This window comes from Herpailurus yagouaroundi, unplaced genomic scaffold (genome assembly GCF_014898765.1).
Source record: "Herpailurus yagouaroundi ecotype Mexico unplaced genomic scaffold, PumYag 198, whole genome shotgun sequence".
NCBI lineage: Eukaryota > Metazoa > Chordata > Mammalia > Carnivora > Felidae > Herpailurus > Herpailurus yagouaroundi.
Genome location: NW_024412429.1, coordinates 1,065,178 through 1,075,381, shown reverse-complemented (window position 1 = coordinate 1,075,381; position 10,204 = coordinate 1,065,178). Strand labels below are relative to the sequence as shown.

General features: G+C 60.2%; 1 long non-coding RNA gene across 1 annotated transcript; it reads right to left on the bottom strand.

Moving 5' to 3' along the window:
- Positions 1-8,010: 8,010 nt before the first annotated feature.
- On the bottom strand, positions 8,011-9,681 carry LOC121013106 (uncharacterized). Its single transcript, XR_005782496.1, has 2 exons — positions 9,254-9,681; positions 8,011-8,226 (listed from the first exon to the last, which is right to left on the bottom strand). It is a non-coding gene; the product is annotated as an uncharacterized LOC121013106 (long non-coding RNA).
- Positions 9,682-10,204: the final 523 nt, after the last annotated feature.

Here is a 10,204-nt window from a genome sequence, read left to right as displayed (position 1 = left end):
AGGAGATAGAGAGAGGGAGGAGGAGGTAGACAGAAGGAGGAGGAGGTAGACAGAGGGAGGAGGTGGACAGAGGGAGGAGGAAGCAGTCAGAGGGAGGAGGAGGTGGACAGAGGGAGGAGGAGGTAGACAGACGGGGGAGGAGGTAGACAGAGGGAGGAGGTGGACAGAGGAAGGAGGAGGTAGACAGAGGGAGGAGGTAGACAGAGGGAGGAGGAGGTAGACAGAGGGAGGAGGAGGCAGTCAGAGGGAGGAGGAGGTAGACAGAGGGAGGAGGAGATAGAGAGAGGGAGGAGGAGGTAGACAGAAGGAGGAGGAGGTAGACAGAGGGAGGAGGTGGACAGAGGGAGGAGGAGGTGGACAGAAGGAAGAGGTGAACAGAGGGAGGAGGAAGCAGTCAGAGGGAGCAGGAGGTGGACAGAGGGAAGAGGTGGACAGAGGGAGGAGGAGGCAGTCAGAGGGAGGAGGAAGTAGACAGAGGGAGGAGGAGGTAGACAGAGCGAGGAGGTAGACAGAGGGGGAAAATGAGACAGCACCCGAGGCCAGGGTGGACAGTGGACAGCAGAGAATTTGGTCAGATGCACAGGCTGCTCCTGGACAGAGGGCACCCGTGTTCCCTGGACGTTACGTGCACAGCAGCCGCCATGCCCAGTGGTTCCTAAAGCATGTGAGACAGCGTGCGTGGAGTTCACGCCAAGCCAGGGGATACATATTAGCAGGGTAGCATCATGAGAGACCCGGCCTTCACTTCACCTGGGTCCCTCCTGAGTTCCAGAAAGTGGGGTTGGGGCCGTAGAGGGCCAGCAGGCAGCACACCAGGCTGTGGGTCGGTCCCTCGGCGCCCAGGGATGGGGCCGGTAGAGGCTGGGGCAGCGACGCAATGGGTGGTGACTCTTGCTCACCGTGTTGGCGTCTGAAAGCCTTTGACCAAACACAACTCTGTACATATCACCCGGCAGAGAGTACTAATTTCTGGTGTGCAAAGAATGGGTGTGTCTTAAGGCAGCATATCTTCCTTCGGCCAGCCAGTCGGTCGTAAAGTCATCATTCGGATAAAGCGTATGTGGACTCTGTCAGTGCTACCTGATTCCAACCAAGGATGTGTATCCCAGTTTCCCTCCAAGAATCTTCCGTGGTTTGGTTGGCGTTTCCCAGCGATTAATAATAGTGTGCATTTCTGGGTCGCCTGGGTGGCTCAGTCGGTTGAGCGTCCGACTTCAGCTCAGGTCACGCTCTCACGGTTCATGAGTTTGAGCCCCGCGTCGGGCTCTGGGCTGACGGCTCGGAGCCTGGAGCCTGGAGCCTGCTTCCGATTCTGTGTCTCCCTCTCTCTCTGCCCCTCCCCCATTCATGCTCTGTCTCTCTCTATCTCAAAAATAAATAAACATTTAAAAAATTAAAAAAAAAAATAATAGTGTGCATTCCTTCGTGTGTATGCTGGCCTTCTTCATATGCCTTCTCCGGAGAGATGCCTTTTCATATCCTCATAGCCTGCCCCTTTGTGCTTTTTTAAAATTCGCATTCGAGTCGGTTAACGTACAGTCAGGAGTAGAGCCCAGTGACTCTCCTCTTACATACAACACCCGGTGCCGGTCCCTAAGAGTTCCCTCCTTGATGCCCGTCACCCACGTAGCCCATCCCTTCACCCTCGATAAGATGGTTATAACAAAAAAGAGACGAGAGCAAGGGGGTGGAGAGATCAAGAATCCCTACAGTGCTGCCGGGAATGGGAAAGGGTGCAGCCGCTTTGGAAAACAAGCAAACATGGACTTGCCCTGCGAGGGAAAAGGGACCTTTGGTGGATACTCATCTGTTTCCAAGTTCACCTTACTTTGCATCCTGATTGGTCTCATCGGTGGCCAGAAAGTGCAGGTTTATACCTCACTCTGCCGTGTCATCAAAAGATGCTTTGAATGCATTTCTTCATCTATTTGCTCCTCTAACATACATTCCCTGACTGGTGCTTTTTTTTTTTTTTTTTTTTAATTTATTTTTGAGACAGAGAGAGACAGAGCATGAGTAGGGGAGGGGCAGAGAGAGAGGGAGACACAGAATCCAAAGCAGGCTCCAGGCTCCGAGCCGTCAGCACAGAGCCCGACGCGGGGCTCAAACTCACGGACTGTGAGATCATGACCTGAACTGAAGTCGGACGCTCAACCGACTGAGCCACCCAGGCGCCTCCCTGACTGGTGCTTTAAACACAAACTCCTGCCCTGGTTAGCATTTGGGGGAGGAGAGGGCAAAGAACCCAGCGAGACCGCCTTCGTAGCTGGTCAGGAGAAATAAACCGAAAGTAATGATGTGAAGTGCGTAGATGAAACCACAAAGCTAAGTTGGTGGCATGGCAGGGCAGCCCAGGAATTCTCGGTGTGCCCGTCGAGTCTTGGGGGAAAGTGTGCATCTCAGGGAGACAGAGAGGAAGAACCACAGTGGGCCGCACACGGCTGAATCATGTCCACGAGGAACCTGTGAGAGCAAACTTGTTGGATAAAGGGTCTTTACAGGTGTGGTCAGGTTAAGAGGAGACCCCGTGGGAGCAGGGCGGGTCCTAAGGCCAATGACTAGTGTCCTTATAAGAGGCGGGACATTGGGACCCAGGAAAGAAACACCCAAGCGCAAGGGCAGAGGTGGAAGCGATATGGTCACAGAAGTGGGAGGAGGCAGGAAGTGTCCTCCAGAGGGTCGCAGCCCTGCCCCGCCCGGATCACAGACGTTGGGCCTCCGGAGTGCCAGACGACACATTTTGGTCATTTTTAAGCTCCCCCGCATATCGTGTTTCAATAGGGCAACCCTAGGACCCTACCGCAGATTCCCTGCCACGGTCCAGAAACTTCTGTTATCACAGGCATCATTTTCCAAGTGTCAGTGTGGTCCCGTGGACCCCTGTGCAGCAGACACTCCTCTGACAGATGCATCTTGGGGTCTATGTTCCTAACACGAGCTCCTCGGGGGAGCAGACTGGTGTTGGGTGCTGAGGGCACAGCGTGGGGGCTGATCTGAGAACAGCACGACAGGGACTGTGCAAGGGTCTCCCCCAGGCCTGGCCTCTAACCACTGCCGTCAGTGTCTGAGGCACACGCAGAGGGGACAGCGAGCAGACTCCATGCTGGCCAAGCCCGGACGGTGAATGCATCACGTGACAGAGCAAAAGATCCCAACAGACTAAAAAATCGGTCTCCTCCGATCTTCAGAGTTGTCTGTGGACACTGCGTGGGGCCAGGCCAGAGTTTCTAGACCACCCAACTTGGTATGAAGCAGGAGACTCAGGGGAGGCGAAGGGAGGCAGGACAACGGGGGCCAGCCCCGGGGACAGGGCATGACCTGGACACAGATGACATAGATGGAACCCGTGAGGAGCAGGTGAGGCCTGAGCACCTGGATGAGAATGGCCAGGCCGGTCGCCAGGCCGGGGAGCACAGGAAGGGGTAGGAGGAAAGGCCCCATCGTAGGGCAGAAAAGCAGCATCACCTGGTAAAGAGCCGGTGACCGGGCTCCACTGTGGGATGGGCGCTGGCGACGATGGGAGGACACACGTGAGGAGTGACAGGGCTGGCTGCCCCTCAGGGGGTTCACAGACCAGAGAGGGACACCCGACAGAGGGCGGGCTGCACCCAGAGGGGCGCAGAGCCCGGCCGCTCAGGAGCAGCGCACGGGCCCACAACTGCCCTGCCGGGGTGACTCCCCAGTGCGTGACCCCGGCCACATCCCACAGGTGGTCCCTGGCCGGCTGCTCCGGCCTTCCTTGTGGTCGCGGCAGAGCAGACGAGGCGCTCCCAGGTCCGAACCGGGAGGGTGTGACTCAGGACCGCCGGGAATGGTCTCGTGACGGAGGACAGTCGCACGGAGCAGGGGGACAGGAGAGGAGAGACAGGGGTGCTCTCAGCACTGGAGCCCAGCGGGGGGCTGGTTCTGGAGTCGGGCCCCAGGCCAGAGTCACCAGCATGGAGATTGGCGAGGAGTGGGTTTTCTGAGCTGCTGCCCCTGGGCTGACGAACGGTCCCGACGTGGGAGCTGCTCTGAGTCTGCAGACTGGAAGTCACGGGGAGGGGGCAAATGGGGGTCCAGGCGGCTCCTTATGGAGAATAAAACGAACACTCCCCTGGGGCTCAGACTCCACCTCATCCTGGCGTCCTCGGTGGAAGGGGGTGGGGGTGGGCACCTGTGTCCCGGCTCGGGTCGTGCTCATGGCCCCTGGGCACTGGCTCAGGTCCAGGAATGTATTTTAGGACAGAGGTGACCCTGGTGCTGGGGGACAAGGACCGCAGGGTGGAGAGCCATCTGGAGAAGCACTGGGAAACAGAGTTTGTGAGTTCAGGACAAATTTAGGATTTATGCCCAAGGGAAGCAGAGTTAGGGTTCCTGCTCACTGCTGACAGCTGCCTGCTGAGCCACTCTCCACTCAGGAGGGGTACTGGAGGGTCCACTGACTGATGGGCACCACGGGCGGGGGGGGGGGTCCTGGCGATGGGGGGCTGTCATTTACACAGCAGGTGGGGGGCACGCGGCGAGTGGGGTTGGAAGAGGGTGGTCCATGCAGTGTTGGGGGTCACGAAGCAGGTGGTGTTGAGGGGAAAGTGGTCTATACAGTGGGGGGGGTTCCAGGTGGCGAGTGGGGTTGGAAGACGGGGGTCCATGCAGTGGGGGAGGGGAGCCACACGGTGGGCGGGGTTGGGGGGTGGGCCATGCAGTGGGGGAGGCGGTTCACAGGGCTGGTGGGGTTGGGGGTGTCCACGTGGTGGGCGGCGGGCGGGACTAGACGAAAAGGCAGGCGGGTCTGGCAGGCTCATGGCCGTTGGCCCAGCACCTGAGGACGGGGTCCGGTGCATATCAGATGATGAATAAATATCTCTGGGTGAAAGGGTGAACGAATGGATTCACAAATGGGTAAAATGGCCTCTGGGGTCCTTTCCACGCAGCAAGTTTAGGAGGGGGGGGGCATTTAATGGAATCGGAGGAAGGGGCAGCCCAGGCCGGTGCCCGCAGGGCTCCAGGCCAACCCGCAGAGGGTCTAGAGTCCCTGCGCGAAGCTCGGGTCAGGGGCGCGGGCTGGCGGGGGAGAGCCAACTGGCCCTCCCTTGCCGGGTGCGCGGGGGGCAGGGGAGGGCGCGGAGGGCACGGGGGGGCAGCCCCGGGCTCCGTGACGGGCCAGCCGGGGCCGCGCGACACGCGGGGGCCGGGCGCCGCTGGCTCGTGCGATCCCACAGCGTCACACATGTGTTTTCCCCTCATCCCTGCCGGGGTCGGAGTGAGCAGAGGCTGCTCCTGCCCCCGCTCTGGGCGCCAGGCTTCCGGGAAGGGGGAGGCGCAGCGGAGTATGACTCCTCTGTGAGTGTGCCCAGGGCTGGTAGCAGGAGGAGAAAATTCCTGAAAAAAAAGCTCATGCGGCTGGAGGCCCGGCAGGATGAGGTCACGGGCTATTTAAACTCTTGGCGTGTCCCGAGCCCTCGCACAAAAATGCCAGAGGCGGGACTGGGGGTCAGATGCGCGGGGCCGCCGGGCAGGCAGGCGGCAGAGGGGCTGTGGGGAGACCCCTTTCCCTGGAAGAGGTGATAAAATGAGACGGGACGGGCAGAAAGCCCGGGGGCAGCCCCACGCCCGCTCTGCGACGCTAAGTCCGCTTCCGGGCCTCGGCTTTCTCCTCTGTGAGATGGGCGCGTACCAGAGCACATCGAGTCAGAAGCGGCTTCGGAGCCGGCGCGGGCGGCCTGGGCGCACGGCACAGGTGGAGAAGCCCCGGCCTCGAGGGCTCCCCTCTGCCCTTCCGGTGACGCAGCGAGCCCAGGGCGTCAGCAACCTGTCAGGGGTCCCCACACACCTCGGGCCGCCGAGGAAGCGGGGACGGGACTCGGGCAGGAGGCGGGAGCAGAGGGGCGAGGCCAGGCCGCCGGAGCCCGTCCGTCCGGACGTGGACACGGGAGCGGCACCCTCGGGGCGCATCTGGCTTCGGAAACATCTGAGGTGCTGTGAAAAGAACAGAACCCCTCGCCGGGGGCTGCTCGCTCTCCAGCTGCGTAGGTGGCCCGGGGACCACGAACCCCTTGAGCCAGCCGCGGGGTGCCCGGGGAACGCGGGAGGACGCTGCTCGAGGTCGGATGCTGGTGCTCAGCTCCGGGCACTGACGCCCTTCGGCCCCCTCCCGGCCTCTTGCGCCCTCGCCTCGGGCAGGGGCCTCAACCTCACCCTCGCCGGCCGCCGCCCACGTGGCTCCAGGCCCTGCCACCCGCCTCTGTCCAAACGCGCCCCGCACGAACCCCACATCCACAAAAGGGGCCCTGATACGCTCACCTTCCCCGCCCCCACGGACAAGAGGGCCGTCCACCCGCCTTTCGCAGATGAGCAGGCGTCAGTGGGGACGTAGCTTCTCAGGCGAAGACGCCCGTCTTCCAGATTGCTTCTCTCTCCGGGGAGGCCCCTGCTCCGCCCCGGGTGCCGGGCTGTGAGGCAGCCCCACGCCGCCCCCCGCCGGGCCCACTGCTGAACCCCGGCCCCAGCCGCCAGCTGCGCCTTCCACCTGCCGCGACAGGACGCTCCCCGGGGACAGCAGGTACGAGGCGGGCAGCTGCACCCCAGGAGTCCCACTAATCCTTCTGCACGGAGAAGACTCCAGGCGAGCAGGGAAAGGAAAATGCCTTCTCGTGGGGAGACCGAGAGCCCCTGCAGCGGACTGCTTGGCACACGTTGAGGACGCGTAAGCTGCCTGCTGCTGCTGGGGTTTCCCGTCGTTGGGCCCTTCTGCCCTCTCCCCGGGGGGCCCAGAGGGACACTGCGTGAACGACACCGGCTGTGCCCTGCTACAGCCCCAGTGGCCACCATCGTCCAGAGAATAAACCCACTCCCAAGGTCTTCTGTGGTCAACCCTGCCCACTTCCTGCCTCCTTCAGGCTTCCTCCCCTGGCCCCATCGCCTTTCTATGTCTCAAACACTGTTCCTTCTGCCTGAAAACTTTTCCTGTCAGCTGCTCAGATGGTTGGTTCTTTCTACTAATAGTTATTCAGGTCTCAGGTCCAAAGTCTCCTCTAGGAACAGTCAACCCAAGACCCCCCCCCCGACCCATTCCCTCCAACCCAAGACCCTCCCCGCTCCCTCCCAGCCAACCCAAGACCCTCCTACCCATCCTGTCCAACCCAAGACCCTCCACACCAATCCCAGCCAACCCAAGACCCTCCCCTGGCCCATCCCAGCCAACCCAAGACCCTCCACACCAATCCCAGCCAACCCAAGACCCTCCCCCGGCCCGTCCCAGCCAACCCAAGATCCTCCCACCCATCCCAGATGAACCTAAGACCCGCTCTCCCATACCCATTCTGTCCAACCCAAGACCCTCCCCGCTCCATCCCAAGACCCTCCCCGCTCCATCCCAGCCAACCCAAGACCCTCCCACCCGTCCTGTCCAACCCAAGACCCTCCACACCAATCCCAGCCAACCCAAGACCCTCCCCTGGCCTGTCCCAGCCAACCCAAGACCCTCCCACCCATCCCAGATGAACCTAAGACCCCCTCTCCCATACCCATTCTGTCCAACCCAGGACCTTCCTCCCTCCATCCCTGCCCACCCAAGACCCTCCCCCATCCCTGCTACTCAGCACTGGCCTCCACCGCCCTGCATGGCATTTCACCACCTCCCCTACTTCCTGTTGCTCCATGGTGTGCCTCTCCTCTCACCACACTCTGCTCTGCACTAGAACAGAAGGCCCCAGAAAGTGAGGGCTCGTCTGCCTCACCACCGCTGTGGCCCAACCTGGAGGAAGTGCTCGGGGTGAACGCTGGCCAGATTAGTTGAATGAACAAGTGTCCGTGAGGATGCCCTGCTCTCAGCTGTGTGTGTGGGACACGGCTAGCTGGGGAGGATGGAGAGTCATGTACATGTTTCATCCGGAATCCAATTTATCCTTGACATGTGCTATCGGAGGAGAATGTCTGATCGCCCAGCAGAAACTCATTAATTAACATCTTTGCCCACTTGCTAAGTCAATTGGTATAAAAGTAATAAACACCACATGCCGGAAGCCACCACACTGGAAACTGAGTGTATTCACTGTAGTTGTGAGGCTCGGCCTCAAGAGGGGCGGGGGCGTCCAAGGGCCGACTTCTCACGGAACTCCTTAGCTGAGCCTGGGGACGCATCAGGGAGTCTGCAAGCGCGGCTGCCGCCACCGGGAGCGGGGACCGTCTGGAGCGGCGCTCATGCTGGTGTTGGCAGAAACCCTCCGTCCACGTCGCTTTCTCAGGCTGCAAATCACAGTGGGCCGGTTACACACAGACAGACGGGGCTCCGGGGCCCCGTGTGCAGGGAGAGCAGGGGAGGGAACCAGCGGCCGTGTTCAGAAGACAGAGCACCAGCGGAGGGGCGTGCCTGGCCCGGGTGGAGGGGAGGACAGATCCGGTTCCGAACAACCAGCCGCTGGAGCATCACTGGTGGAAACCAGAGGTGGGAAGTCGCCCCCACACTCTGCACTGGCGACGAAAGGCACCATTTATTAAGTGCCTACTGTGTGCCAACCCCCCCCCCCCTTGCCGCCTAGACGCCCATCTCGGCTCTCACAATAAGACCCTGCGGTGGACGTTATCAGCCAAATTTTATGGAAACTAAGGGTCGAGAACTTACAGTAGCTTGTTGGGGGCACCAGGCAGCAGCGCTGACCAACCCAAACCTTGGCCCTCCTGCCCTGCTGTGTCGCCCGGCTTGCCGGGGTGTCCCTTGACCGGCTTGCCGGGGTGTCCCTGGCCCGGCTTGCTGCTGTGTCCCATGGGAATGGAGTGAGCGGAACCAGGCAGGGTGTGAGGCTCCTGGGAAGCCAGAGGGACCACAGATGGCCTTGTTTGGGTTCAACGAGGAAACAACGTTCAAAAAGAAAACCCGGCGATCTTGTAAGTGGGGTTCTGGGTTTGCAGCAGGACAAACCCCAGGGACGAGCCAAGGCATGGTAGAGGCTGCTGGCCCTTGCCCCCTGTCACCCAGTGACAGGCCAGATCAGGGTGGCCTCGGGACCAGGCTTTGGGCAGCTTCCAATCCCAGAAGGTTATTGGAGTTGGGATTAAACAAGAGCATAGAGAGAAAAAGGGGCATCTCCTATGACTGAAGCAGGAAGGAAACTGGTGACCCCTCCCTGGAGAAGTCAGAGGCTGAGTCCCCAGCCCCACAGGTGACATGGGCGCTCGCCTCACACGGACACACAGATACCGGGTGACAGGTGACATCGGTGCTCACTTCACGCAGACGCCCAGACACTGGGTGACAGGTGACGTCGGCACTCACCTCTCACGGACGCCCAGACACCCGGTGACGAGGCCTCTGCAAGGTAGCCGCAGACGTCACCCCCAACAGAAGCTGGCTCCAAATCCACTTACAGGCGGCGCGTGTTCCACAGACCGCGGAACAGCTGCCGTGCTCAGGAGGCCGGTGAGAGCAGAGCGTGTGCTCGGTTTCTTTCCGTGGAGATTTTTGTTACGTACGTTTGTGCTGTCGAACATGATACGGATGACTAGTGCTGTCATTTGCCTCACACCCTGGAGACGGTCTCGCTGTTACACTCGACCTTCCGGAACAACCGGGGCCCCAGAGGGTCCCGACTGCTGCAGACGCGGCCAGGCCGGCGCCCCTGCATTAGTGTCAGGGGCGTCTCTGCAGCCTTTGCCCACACTTGCTAACCTTCAGGAGGGCTTTGCCCCACATCGTGTCACCCGGTGTCTTCCGGGAGGGAATCGGGTTGGCGCTGAATCACCCCGCGCGCTGTCCTGGGAGAACACGCACATGGAAGCGGGGTTTCACAAACAGATTCATGTGACTGACATTTGCACAATATTTTTGTGATTAGGCAGGAATCTGAGCACAGAGACAAAGGGGAGACGCTCGGGCCAGCGGCTTTGCGCTCACTCACCACTCACTCGGCGTGCGTATGTGTGCACCGTGTTATTATGGAATTTTTGTTTAGTCAAAAAGGGCGGAAGAGTTCCAGGGATTATAAAACACCCCAGCTGGCAGGACAGATACAAACGTGACTCCCAGTACTGAGCAAGCTTAACCTTGCAAAGTGCAATCACAGGAAAGAGTCCAGAAGTTTCTTCTTTCTTTTCAATGTCATTGCAAGTCGGTGATAAGGCCTCATTTTGCAAGACGTCCTAATCTGCATAACCTCATGAGAAGGGCTCACAGACTTCATTTTCTAGTCAATTTTGGATCGTTTTCAAGAGCACTCGGCAAACCTGA